General features: G+C 45.4%; 1 protein-coding gene across 2 annotated transcripts in view; it reads right to left on the bottom strand.

The window, feature by feature from the left end:
* The window catches only part of EEF2KMT (eukaryotic elongation factor 2 lysine methyltransferase), an 835612-nt gene that overhangs the window by 448163 nt on the left and 372981 nt on the right, over positions 1-14468 (bottom strand). The gene's annotated exons all lie outside the window — the stretch shown is intronic.

Below are 14468 nucleotides of genomic sequence, written 5' to 3'. Positions count from 1 at the left end.
AAGGTCATAAGGTAGGTTTCAAAGGGCCGCCATTGCCTGACATTCGGCAATTTTATAAAGAAGCCACCAAGGCCTCTGTCAGATTTTTCGACAGTCCCTTCAGCCTCCCAAATTGACCTTCTATTAGACACTGTGCAACGCAGTTGTTTCCCTTATACCCACAGCATGGAAAAACCCTTGCTCCCTTATACTAAGTTTGTTATGCCGGCAGTGAGTGAAGTAACCTTTCATACCCCCACTCCTGCTTGTGCTGGTTCTGTAACGTGTCTCTCTTTATCTGACAGTATAATGTTGCATAATTTGCCGCCGTCAGCCCCGGTTCAGACTGAGGGTGGCCCGGCACCTTGTGTTCCTACTGATATTGCCATCATTAACCTGGATGAGAGTGAATCAGAGTTCTCATAACATTTACTTCCCGAAGGCTCGCCCCAGAATTTTTCAGAATCCCCTATCATGTTCTCAGATATTGAACCTAACTGTTCCGCCATTGAAGTCTCGTACCTTGCCCCCACTCCACGACGCTGTGTAGGATCTTCTGCGTTATCCTGTAAAACAGATGCAGAAGTGGTGAATAAAAATGTAAGACAATGCATTACTTACCGTAAAAGCATTTCTGATGGTTGTATCTGCTGATTCACATGCTGTGCATAGGTCCGACATCCAATGGTCACTGCAGAGTATTGCATTTTGTTTTTCGTAGTCGAAAAGGGGACGTCGACAAGGCGTGTCTAACACTATCCCTATAGTGACGTGCATTGTACCCACAATCCCTCACGCGTCGAGGTCCCTTTGTTTGTATTTTTTCTGCCCTGAGGGAGCCTTCTATACGTGAGTGAGTACAGAAAAGAGAGAGAGATGTAGAAAGGTGTCTATGTTCCTTCCATCCGAGCGGGGAGGAAGGGTGGGCGCATGTGAATCTAAGCAGATACAACAATCAGAAATGCTTTTACGGTAAGTAATGCATTGTCTTCTGATGTTTGTTAATCTGCTTAGAATCACATGCTGTGCATAGACTAGCGAGCAGTACCCGGAGTTGGCGGTGGGTTATGAGAAGGAACAGTAGAGAAAAGATGTCTTAATACTGCCTGTCCCACCTGGGAGTCAGATCTAGAGTGTGCATCTAGACAGTAGTGTTTTGTAAAGGTGTGCACAGAACTCCAGGTTGCCGCTTTGCAGATGGACTCAAGGGGAACATTTGCAATGAACACTATGGAAGCCCCAGTGCCTCGAGTAGAATGTGCTCTTGGCTTGAAGGGTAGTTCTCTCTTAGCAAGAGTGTAACAGAGAGTGATGCATTGAACAATCCATCTAGATATAGTGGACTTTGAGACGGCATCTCCTTCTCTTCCTGCTGCCACAGAGACAAAGAACTGATTAGTCTTTCTCAGTGGCCTGGTTCTTTCCATGTAGAACATGACAGCTCTGCATACATCCAGTGTATGCAGACTTTTTTCTCCCAAGTTGGAAGGGTTTTGAAAGAACGTTGGTAGTTCTATTGACTGGTTTACATGGAATTTCGAGATGAATTTCAGTGCACACCTTGGGTGTGTGCGTAGAACCACCTTATCCTTGCGAACTGTTACGAAGGGGTCTAGAACAGAAAGAGCCTGTAGTTCACTTACTCTCCTAATGGAGGTGATAGCTATTAGGAAAGCAGTCTTAAGAGTGAGGTCTTTAAGAGTTGCCTTGTGCATGGGTTCAAATGTCGAGCCCATGAGTCTGGGAAGTACCACATTTAAGTCCCATCCGGGAGCTGGGTTAGCTATCGGAGGGTGTATTCTCTTTACCCCCTCCATGAAGGCCTTGATAACTGGTATCTTCCACCACGACACTTTAAGTTGGGAAGTGGTGTATGCAGAAAGTGCCGCCAGGTGGACTTTAATGGAATTGAACACTAGACCTGAATCCAGTAAATGGGTCAAGTACAGAACAATGTGTGTGGGAGAGCAGTCAACCGGGTTGATGCTCTTACCTCTACACCAGATGACAAATCTTCTCCACTTGCTAGAATAGCAGTGGCGAGTATTAGGTTTTCTGGCTTCCCTGAGGATGTCCATACATCTCTGCGGAAGTTGTAGATGTCCAAATTCTATGATCTCAGGAGCCAGGCTGCTAAGTTCATGGTCTGAGGGCATGGATGCAGTGTCCTGCCCTTGTCCTGTGACAGCATGTTGTACGGGCAGGGAAGTTTCACTGGTGGAGATAGGGACATCTCCATCAAGTGAGCGAACCATGGCTGCCGGGCCCACATTGGGGCCACTAGTATCATGGTAACTTGTTCCTGGTGCATCTTGTGCACAACTTTGTTGAGAAGGGGAGTCGGGGGAAAGGCGTAAACAAATTTCCCTGACCATTGAATCGACAGACCGTTCCCTTTGGACTGGTCCTGGGGGTACCTGGAGGCGTAACTTTGGCAACTTCTCCAGAGTTGCGAAGAGGTCTATTTCCGGGAATCCCCATTGCGTGAAGACGTCTAAGACAATGTCTTCGTGCAATCGCCATTCGTACTCTTCGGGCAGGGGGAAGTCTCTGCTGAGTTTGTCTGCTAGCAGATTGAGTTCCCCTGGTACGTGTTGTGACAGTAGGAACATGTTGTGTTTGAGAGCCCACTTCCATATATTCTGGGACAGCTTGGACAGTCCTGGAGAGTGGGTGCCCCCCTGCTTGTTGATGTAGTACATGGCTGTGGTGCTGTCTGTAAGGACCATCACTGTCTTCCCTTGTAGGTGTTCCTGGAAGGCTTTTAGTGCTTTGAACACCGCCAGTAGCTCCAGTAGGTTTATGTGCTTGGATGCTACGCTCGGAGTCCACACTCAGTGAGCAGTCTGCTGGGATAGGTGAGCCCCCCATCCTGTGAGGGATGCGTCCGTGGTTAGAGTGGCCTCCACCGCGGGTGTGGCAAAGGGTTTTCCTATTATCAGGTTTTCCTTTGTCCACCACCGTAGCGAGAGAACCAAGGCCTGTGAGACCACCACTAGATCGTCCCATTGTCCGCTGGCCTGACACCACTGGCTGTTGAGCCACTCTTGCATTGGGCGCATGCGCAGGCGCGCGTGAGGTACCAAATAAATACACAACGCCATCATTCCTAGCAAGCGCATCGCTTTGCGCACCGTCACCTCTCGACCTGCCACATATTGGGGGATCTGAAACAGCATGTTTTGGACCCTCTCGTTGGAGGGGAAGACGAGGCCGTCCTTTGTTTGAATTAGAGCCCCTAGGAATTGTTTGACTTGGCTGGGGTCTAAGCTGGACTTCTTCTCGTTGATGGAGAAGCCCAGTTGGAACAAAAGGTCTACAGTCTTTTGGGTGTTTGAGAAGCATGTCTCGTAAGAATCCCCTGTTATGAGCCAGTCGTCGAGGTAAGGGTATACTGGGATAGATAACCTGCGCAGGTGGGCCGCTGCCACTGCCAGTACTTTCGTGAATACCCTTGGTGCAGATGCTATGCCGAAGGGTAGCACTCTGAACTGGTAGTGTTTGCCCTCTATCATGAACCTGAGGCATTTTCTGTGCGCTGGCAACATTAAAATATGAAAGTATGCATCTTTCATGTCCAGTGTTGTCCTGTAATCTCCCTGTGATAGCAGTGGGATCACTTCCTGTAAGGTCACCATACGAAACTTTTGGGGTTTGACAAACTTGTTCGCTGGGTGCAGATCTAATACAGGGCGCATGGTTAGATCCTTTTTGGGTACAAGGAAGTACACTGAATAAATACCTTCCATTACCTGAGATAGAGGCACGACCTCTATGGCTCCTTTTTCCAGCAGTTGGTCCACTTCTTGGAGAAGGATGGCGAGGTGTTCTGGTGTCATGTGGCATCCCCTCGGGGGTCTGTTTGTTGGGGAACTGTTGAACTCTATACAGTAGCCGCGGGCTACGGTGGAAAGTACCCAGCGGTCTGATGTTATTCCCTCCCATGCTGGAAGAAAGGATGTTAACCGGCCCCCGACCGGCGTAGCATGGGAGGGGACGCAAATCTTCACATCACTTGGTGGTGTTGTTGGCTTGGGAGCCTCTGGGGGTGGAACCCCGGCCTCTTCCCTTGCCATGGCGTTGACCCCTCTGATTGTACTGGCCGCTATTACCCTGGTAGTTGCTGGCAGAATACTGTTGTTGTTGGTGGTTTTGTTGCTGGCGTTGTCCACGAAAAAAGCGCTTATTACCAAATCCCCGTCTGTTAGGGGGTTTTGAAATTTGGTCTAAGGTCTTTATTGTATCAAATTCTTTCTTCGCGTTCTCCAGCGCGTCATCCACTGCTCTCCCAAAGAGGTTGGACTCCTCTATGGGTTTATTAATAAGGGACGCTTGTGTTTCCGCCTTAAATCCGGAATTGCGAAGCCAGACGTGACGCTTCAGTAAAATTCCTTGTACCAAAGTGCGGCCAGCCGTCTCTGCTGCATCGAGGGTATTCTTGACGATGCTTTGATTGACCAGAGAGCCCTCGTTAACTGTAGCCAGTAAACGAGTCCTTAGGGGTTCGGGAACTTCTTCGATGTCCTGTTTGAGCTTAGCCCATTGAGCATCGGCGTAGCTTGCCAATAGGGTATTATTATTGGCGATTCTGGTAGAGAATGCTGCAGAGGTGGTGATTCTCTTGGCTAGGGCATATAGCTTCTTCCCCCTCTTTATCTGGGGGTGCCTCGCTGGTAGATAGTGGGACTCCTGCCCTTTTCCTGGTGTTGGTCACGACCAGGGAGTCCGGGATTGAGTGACCCTTAATATATAATGCGTCTGATTGAGAGGGAGAGAACAGTTTCTCAATCCTCGGATTGACCCCTCTCACCAATGCAGGAGTGGAAAGAGAAGGTGTAATACGTCTCTTAACTGAGGCGAGGATGGGTATAATTTGGCTAGTGGGGGGTTTTTCTTTGATAATCCTCTCCACAAAATCAGTGTCTGGGTGACCTCCCCAGTTTCGATTTCGAAATGTGCTGCTGCCTTCTTCAGCAGTGCATTGAAGGTGGGTTGATCATCGACAGGCGAAGGGTTCCTGACTGGTGTAGTTTCAGTAGACCTGATGACTATACTGCTACTGCCTGTGTCAGTCGACCTAGCTGGTGACTGCCAGGGATTTGGGTCGCCCTCGCCTGTGCCTTCCTGGAATCCCTCCTCACATAGGTTAGTTTCCTCGTGAAAACCTTCCTCTTCTTGTTGGTCTTCAACATAGGTGAACTCATCTTCCTCCTGGAAGAAGGTGTCTTCCTCAGTGGGATTGTAAGAGTATATGTCCTCCTGTATGGGGTTATAAAACTTTTGGTATTTAGCCCTTGGACTCTCCAGGGGTGCCTCCCTTGGTCTCTTGGGTGCTCTGTCTTCTGGGATGGACATGAACCTGTCTAGTTTGTCCATACAGGTTTGGAACCTTTCAAAGGTCCACTGAGGTCGGCCAGGACGGTCTGGGAAAGAAAAAGGAGTTTCTTCCGCCTGTAATTGTCTGGTTCTGTCCCATAACGTCGAAGAAAGTGAGCCTTTGCCTTCTGAGTAGCCTTCTTGCTGGCTAGGGCCTTCTGTCGGCGTCGGGAACTGGCCTGATCTGTTTTCCGGCGCTTTCGGCGTATCTTTGGCCTTGTGCGCGGTTTTCGGCGTCTCACTCGCCGTAAGTCTCTGGCCGTCCTTAGATGCTATGCGCGCGAGGCTTTTGGCGATCATTCTCTCTTCCGAGGGATCGGTCACCGTCGCGCTATATAACGTCGAGCCTTTGCTCGTCGAGTCCTTGCCCGTCGAGTCCTTGCCCGTCGAGTCCTTGTTGGCAACGTGAGCGCTCTTGCGATGCGCGTCGCCGGAGGTTTTGGTGTTAGCGCCCTTATTTTTAGAATGCCCAGTCGCCTGTCGCGGAAGCGGTGGCGGGGATTGCTGACGACCCTTACGGTCGGCGGAAGGCGCCGGTGGGCCCGGCGTCCCTGTTGGCGCTATGGCTGCCTTCGTCTTCGACGAATGCGTGCCGGGGGTTTGTGCTTTGGTGTTTTTCCGTGTGCCTCCTTGGCGCCGGGGTGTTCATCCCCATAAGCTGGGCGTGAGCCGGGCTTGTCGGGGCCGGGGACGGACGACGAGGAGCGTGAACGCTCCTTTGAGAGGTCTACAGCCTCCGTTACGGGGGCCGTGTAGTCACTGTCCTCGTCACACTCGGCGGCGGCGGCAGCGGGCGAGGAGTCAGGCCTAGACATGGCGTAGGCCGCCCACCTTTTGACCCTGCGGTCTTTTAGAGTTTTGGGCTTTAGTAATTTACAGGCCGCACAGCCGTCCTCCTGGTGATCGAGGGGTAAGCAACGGTTGCACCGTTTGTGCTTATCCTTCCAGGTATATTTACCCTTGCAAAGCGGGCAAAACCTAAATGGCGTCCTCTCCATAGCTGAGGGTAATAAGTGTGACTACGACCTCGAAAGAGAGGGAGGGGAAAGAGAAAGGCATTCTTAAAGAGAAGAAAGAAAGACCACAAAACCCCACTCTCCCTACTGTGTATGGCCGGCGAGGCCAGGCCACGTGTTTGGCAGCGCCGAAGGATCCCCTTCGCTCGTTCTTCCGTCGAAGATCTTGCTCGGGGGAGAAACAGCTCTGCGTCGAGGGAGGGATCTACGTTATTGATATTAATAACAAACGACCAAAGGTCGAAGAAGCTATTTGGCAATGTCTCTCGAGGAGCTCCGCATAAAGGCGACCAGTAGCTGGGCGGAAAAAAACAATCTGAGGGACCTCGACGCGTGAGGGATTGTGGGTACAACCCACGTCACTATAGGGATAGTTTTACAGACACGCCTTGTCGATGTCCCCTTTTCGACTACGAAAAACAAAATGCAATACTTCGCAGTGACCACTGGATGTCGGACCTATGCACAGCATGTGATTCTAAGCAGATTAACAAACATCAGAATTAATATTACGTTATCTGCTATGCATGTCTCTCTGCAAACTTTAGTTAAACTTTTTGACTCTTTGACTAATAAATATCTTGACTACACTCAAAAAAGATAAAATGTTAGCATGGCAAGATAATGCATCCTCTTTGCTTCAAAAAAATGTTCTTGTGTCCTGTCCTAGCGATTTAAGCGATTGTCCCTTGGCCATAAAAGTATCGCTAGGTACCCAAACTTCTTCTGATACGCAGGGGCCTGTGAGCATTCATAATGATCACTTTGCTCCTGTTAAGACTCCCTCAAAGCCGGCAGTTCCGCTTATTGAAGGAATCATTAAGAATGGCACAGCTTCCCTTAGTCGATCTGTAGCATCAGCCTCAACTACTTTGTCATGTTCTGGGGTAACGCCTTCTGTGAATGTCCCCTATACAATTTTCACTTATAAAGCGCAGACAGGTGGTTCCAAAGGTCCCCCAAAGATCATTTGCAAAAAAGCAAAAAATCAGCAAGCCGTAAAGAAGGGTAACTCTTCAAAAACAAAAAGTTTCCTTCGTCATACACACCTCCAAAACAAAAAATGCTTTCATTGCCTCATTGGCGGTATCAAGAAAAAGATCAGCAAATGGCCCTATTGCGTACTCCTGCAACCCATCAGCTGGGCTCACTGGCCATCCCGCCCTACGCTCCGCTTTATGCCCTGGTTGAAGCGGTAGTTGGTCCGGAATCCTCACACTCTGCACCAACGAAGGAGACATTGGTCCTAAGCCTACAATCATCATGGCTACTAGTCCCACAACTGAGTTTCATTGGCAAGAAATTCCCCCGGGCGATCGACACATACATGTCGGGTCATGGTGTTGTTGATAACAAGCTTTTTCCTTCGTCTAAATTTTCCCAAAGCAAGAACACGTCGGCCTCAGAAGATCAGGTGTCTCATGCCGCGATCTCTGCTTCGGCTGTTCCTGTCCTGACTAATGCACATAACAAGCCAGGTAGTGAAATTCCTCCTCCACCTCCGCCCCAAGTAATCCCTAGCGCCTCTAAACGATCACTCTTGGGTGAAATTGCCCCTGAACTACTTGAATTATTACAAGTTGCTTTGCAAAAAGAGCCTAAATCCTCACCTTCTATTCCACCCGTGCCTATAGTGACCGGAAAGGGGCTTGCTGCTAGTCGAACATTAAAAAAAACAGCCGGCCAATTTCTGCTTATTGCTGAATTGTAGGCCGTCGCCGTGCATCCAATATGTATTAAATCGAAATTCTATTCTGAGCATCTTTGCTGATGTGTCGTAACTAGAAGACATTAGTTCACATGATTTAACTTTGGTGGATTTTTTTGACAAACCTAACTTGCATGCGGTTAGAATTTGGATGCAATCCCAAGTCATCCAGAATGCTATATGGTCTGCAAGAAGACATCTGTTTGATTTGGGTTTTGAGGTATCTCTGGAAGCAAACACCAATGTTCAAGTTTCCCAGCAGCAGCATTATTCCATTCCACCTCACCACATAATTTATGAAAGTCTCTCTTATGGTCAAAGAGCGCCCAGAGTCTCAATTGAGAAAAATGCTCAGCATTAACTAGTTCAGGTCCCGATGTTAAGTAAATTTACCCTAATAAGATGGAACTCCAGGGGCTACTCTCACCTGTTGAACAACGGTCTCAGCTCTTTAGACAAATATAATTTAATTTTGCTCCAAGAAACTTGGTTAACTTCTGTCCCTATTTGGGACGCACATGATGTCCTTATAACCGCTGCAGATAAAGGTCATTGTGGAAGACTTTTGGTGGCTTACTAACTGCAATTCAAGCCAATATTAATACTAGTATTACATCATGGGCTTCACCCAATTCCTTTAACCAAATGTCGCGGCTGAAATTGGTTGTAACATTGTATGCCTTTATAAATGTATATTGGAACCCGGTGGGGATTATGGATGAATGCTTCCTAAAAGCTTTAAGTGATATGATGAATATAATCCTTTTAGATGGTACTGTACACAAACTTGTGATTGCAGGGGACCTAAATCTTGATTGTATCTCTAGTAGCAACAAAAATAATCTAACTCGTACCAAAAAATGGATACAATTTGTGAAGCATTACAATTTAATCAGGCTTAATGGAGCCTTCAAATCTGAGATCCCTCCGGGTTCGACGTGGCAGAGGGGTGCCTCTTCATCCATCATTGATTACATGTATATGAATTTTAGTCTCTTCTCTGATGTTATGGACTTTGAAATTGTAAACTCAAATATGAGTGATCACAAACAATTAACTGCCAAGTGGCAGTATCGAATTGATCCTAACTTGGAGAGAGACAAATTTGATCAAGGCCAGCTCACTGTTAACAATGCGGGCAATAAACTTTGATGGACGGGTAAGGCTTTGGATTGTCTCCAAGCACGATTGGATCATGAAGTTATAAAAACTTGTTCAGACTCTGGTGTTGCTAAAGTCTGTTACTCTGATATGATCCAAGCATTTCGCTTCACAGTGCCATGTCTAACTCCATGTCTAAATTCGTAAATCGAACACCTTCTTTGCACGTTTACGATCTGGAAGTCAGAGATCGAAAGCGTTTGTTTAGATTCCAAAAGAGGGAAGCGATGAAACTTCCAGCTAGCATCCGACATAGTCAGCTTACAAACATCAAAACCAAATATAAAAATTGGGTTAAATGTAGACGTGCAAAATTATTCCACATGGACAGCCAGTTGCTTTTGGCTGCTGTTAAAAGTAAGAACATCGCCAACATTTGGTCTCCTCTTAAGCCACTATCGGCCCTCAAGTTGTCATCCAAGCTAGTGAAGTAACAGAATCCATTTGGATCGAGTACTTCTCGGCCTTATATAAAGTACCAGATGGAGGAGTTTCATTAGATTCCATCAACTCCCCGACCAACTTTCATCTAAACTTTGACGACATTCGCTTCTTTATTAAGAAGGCCAGTCGGTCAGGTGCATGTGGGCCAGATGCCTTGTCCAATAAAATGCTGAAAGACCATCCAGAAATATGGGCGCAAATTTTGTTTCAAATCTTTACCATCATTATTAAAACACAAACTCTTCCCCCTTCCTGAACACACTCAATCATTGTCCCCATTTTTAAAAAAGGGGACAGGAAAGAGCCGTCTAGCTATAGACCAATAGCGTTATTAGACGCTCCAGGGAAGATCTTCTCCCGCCTAATTTTGAGAGAGTTCACAAGTGGACCTTGCAAGCTCAGCTTAATGATCCCTTTCAAGCGGGCTTTGTGGCTGGAATAGGTACCATCCCTAATATCATTATGTTGAACATGCTTCTTTCTGACCATGCTGCCCGAAGACAGACTGTTTTTGGCCTTTGTTGATTTCAAGGTCGCTTTTGATTCAGTTGATCGATTCCATCTGTACAACAAATTGGTCAAATACAATTGTCTGTCTTCTTTGGTAGCCTTAATAGTATTGCTTCACACTAATACATCCATGCAGGTTAGACTCGGATTGGGGGGGGGGCGACATGACATCGAAATTCTCTACGTGTAGAGGGTTGAAACAAGGGTGTATTTTGGCCTCCTCAATATTTAATTTCTTTATATACGATCTGGGCGTTGCCCGAAGTCAAATCATGATTGATACTCCTAGTTTGGGCCCACATAAAATTCCCTACCTCTTTTATGCAGGTGACTTAATCCTCATCTCTAAAACCCATAGTGGGTTACAAAAGCTCTTGGACGGTCTGGAGACGACCTATGTGGACATGAATCATTTGAATATAAACACAAATAAAACTCAAACAATGGTATGTAAATGGCATTCAGGTATCAAAGTTAAACCCTTCAAGTGGAGACTACATAATGCTGCCCTTGATAAGGTACCCAATTATAAATATCTGGGCATATTGATTGCTGATAAATCATCAACTCCAGGGCACGATCCAGAAATTAAGGGCAAATTACGATCCTTGGTTGCCCAAGCAAAAATATTAATGGGTAAATTCTGAAAATTCACAATAAAATATGTGCTAACCTACTATTTGCAGAAGGTTCTCCCAATTTTAACCTATGGGTCTGAAGCTCAAATTCCAAAAATGCTACATGGTGGGACAAATTAGAATCGTCTTTTTGGAAACAAGACCTACATATAACAACATGTACACCATTACCTTTAATTCGTTTTGAATTGGGCTCCCTCTCAATGTCTTCATATGTCACTTGGAAATATTGTGCATTTTTTCGTAAATGTCTTATCATCAAATCATACAGACATCTTAGGCAAAGTAGCCTTTCATTTGTTAAATCAAAACCAGGCATTTTCTCGGAAATGGTGTAAATTTACTATGAATGCGTTTGGCTGACGCATCAGTTGAGTTGGAGTTACTTTTAACTAATGAAGGGTGTGCTTAAATGAAAATCCACCAACATGACTAGTGTGCTAATCAAAACAGATGTTTAGCTTATAAGGACTTTAATCGAAACTTGTTTGGTCACAAGCGTTATAGAGTCATGGCTGATTATTTGGTCAAATTTCCTTGTCCAAAGATTCGACAGAAGCTTCTTCGCTTCCGCCTGAATCTATGGCCAACCTTGGATGTCTTGGCACACAGAAACCTAATCACAAAAGTTGAAAATCTTTGTCGATTTTGTAAAACACCTGACCAAAAAGAGACATTGGAACATTGTGTGGTATATTGTCCTCAATTGAATTCCATTTGTAAGATGTATTTTTTTTTTTTTTTCCGAGGAACAAAATGTGTACATACAAAAGGACATGTGGCAATGCATCTTCTCATCATCTCTGCTATCCATTAAGATAGACACTGTGCAATTTTTGGATGCTGTGTTTCCTGATAAGTGTCACTGAATTGATTTAATAATTGTTGTAATCTTAAGAGGTATGTCAGCGATGACTAACTGTATATTGATGAGTCTATCAATTGTTTCTTTTTTTTTGTATGTTTCTTATTTGTATGTATTGGATAGTGAGAATTAAGTTTTGCTTCTGTTTTAATTGTAAAACTTATTATGTTTTTCGTGTAATGTTATTACTGAAAGATAATTTTAAGGTGATATTTTTTTATTGTACTGTGGCTTTATGTGTTGTAAAATTGGAAAGGTTGATTGAATCAACCAAACAAATAAAAAAATAAAAATAAAAATAAAAAAAATAATGTATTCAAGGTTGCTGCAGACTCTGCTCTGACTGAAGTGCTGCTGGGCTGTGTGTCCTCAAGACATCACTCGAGGAACAGGCAACCACATGGCAGCTCCCATCCCTTAGCTTGACGGGCACAGTCAAGATACCTTCCTCAGGATACCAGGCAAAGGATGGACAGTGGATAGTGTCCCCAACCTACAACTTAATTTTACCTGCACTGAAATGTTGGGCATTGTGAATCGGACAATGTCATCACTTCTTTCCCTGAGGTAGCTTCTTCCCATGTGGCCAGGGGACAGCAGCGGCTACCTGATCCTGACCCTTGGGGAGTGAGCCTCAGAGGGATGATATGGATTTATTTTAGGAAGTCACATATCCTCCATCCATTTTAGGGATTTCCCCTCTGTTCCTCATGCCCAAATGGCATATTGTAACCCTCTCCCTCAAACCCTTGCCAGGTCTACTTCAAATATTCCCCAACATCACACAGGGAATAGTATTGTCAACAACCAAGATGAGGAAGAAGCAGGGATCAGTAAGGAGTACTCCCAGTAAGATCCAATGTCAGCTTCCTCGACGTCACACTAGAAACACCATGACAACAACTGAGACGAGAAAGAGGAATGGAGCAATGAAGAGGACTAAGACCAGAAAGCCAACGCTGCGGTCTAGACTTTGGAGACTGCTCAAAACTGCTGAGAAGTTTAAATCTGCCACAGTGGACAGACACAGAGAGGGAAAAGTGCAGAAGCCGGGGTGATGCCCCGAGCTGGGCAGGCTCCAGTAAAAACGCTGCGAGACAGCACGGTGGGGAAAGCGGTGCAGAGGCGAGTCATGATGACGTAAGGAGAAACTGAGCGGAAGAGGGCCCGCTGCCTGAGAACAAGAGGCAACGGAAACCACGTAAAGAGGAACAGGACGCAGTGAAGGAACATCGGCTAACGGGAAGCACGCTGCGCCAACATACTGAACGGAGAAGAAGTGAAGACGTGTAAGGGACATTTAAAGCACCCGTTAAGCCCTCCCATAATACCTCCGGTCAAACAGGTCACCAAAATATTCCACGGGTCTACTTCACAGCATCCACCTGCACCTCTGTAACCATCGTGGCTACCATCTCAGCTAACGTAGAACCTGCACTGAACCTTTCTGGTTTTTTCTTGGCTGTAGCCAGCCATACAGATAAGGGATGTATTGGCCACGTCTACTCCTTAATAATTGACAAATACTCCCAAAAAGAAAAATAAGGAGTACAAATATTCCCAACTACAAATAGGAAACTTACACATAGGTGTTTGTCTCTGCTTTCACCAGTATACAGAGTGCCACAGAAACAAACTTCTATGATTACTGCCCGGTATGAAGCAACAAAATTATCTTTTAATGGGTATGAATAACTAGGTGCAAAGAAATATTTATTACAAATACATTTCTGTTTTATTGTTAAAACATTTTTCCTTGCTTATGAAAATTACTCCCATTGGGAATGGGACTTACTTTTTCACTCCCTAAAAAATCATTTTAATCCCAACTTTAAAAAATAGGGAGTAAAATAATCCGTCCAAATCTTATCTGGAGCACTGGTTGCAGCAACATCATTCAAGGGCCTTGCGTAGTTGTCCTTTGCCCAGATACCCATTGTTGGGCACTGTGTGCCTTTACAGCTAGAAATTTTTTTCCCCTCCAACTGGATGCTTTCCACTTGTCTTTGAAGCACACAACATTGGCCCGTAAGAAATGTGCTGGGTGCAAGGTAAGCACGGCTACTGCTTGTTGTACTGACTGTACTCCAGTTTGACAGGTGCACTTCACCATAACTGCACTGCTTTACAATGTACTTTGTACTGAAGCAAATCACTGTTTTTGTTTTCCTTTTCATTCCTAGACCCTTGAACTTTCTCATGGACATGTGTGTATGTCACCACCATAAAAACTACTCGCTAAAAGGTAAACTGTAACATACGGTATTCCTGCTTAAGCAGATTTAAAGAGCATACTTTTACAGATATACTGGGTGGACAAGCCTTTTGTATGTTACTATACCGTTCCTCAACCCGGCTCAACTCATCAGAATATATCCTTGACTGCTATTCTATGTTTACCCCTGAGAAAGTAGGGCATATACAGAAAGGTCCTGCAACTTAGGCGTGCCTAATCATATGGACTAGGAAAACTCACAATATCAAAGGTTTTCTTCATGTAACAAAACTACAAATATGTGTTTGTGTTGGTCAGTTCACACGTTCTTCAGATGAGGAGTGGGGTTTTTCAAATATCAACTTGCATAATTGTGCACATGCATGTACTTAACCAGCTCCAAACATGCATTGCAATAATCCAATTAACATTGTTAAATAATTTAAATAAACACCACCTTAGATATTAATAATGTGTAACCAAAGCTCTTGATCATTGCAATCCCAGAGCATGCAGAGAGAACTAAAGAATCAGATATCAGAGAGTGTGGTGTAAA

The sequence above is a fragment of the Ambystoma mexicanum genome, chromosome 2p (assembly GCF_040938575.1).
Source record: "Ambystoma mexicanum isolate Mex_15411 chromosome 2p, UKY_AmexF1_1, whole genome shotgun sequence".
Taxonomy (NCBI): Eukaryota; Metazoa; Chordata; class Amphibia; order Caudata; family Ambystomatidae; genus Ambystoma; species Ambystoma mexicanum.
This window is presented reverse-complemented; position numbering and strand designations above follow the sequence as displayed.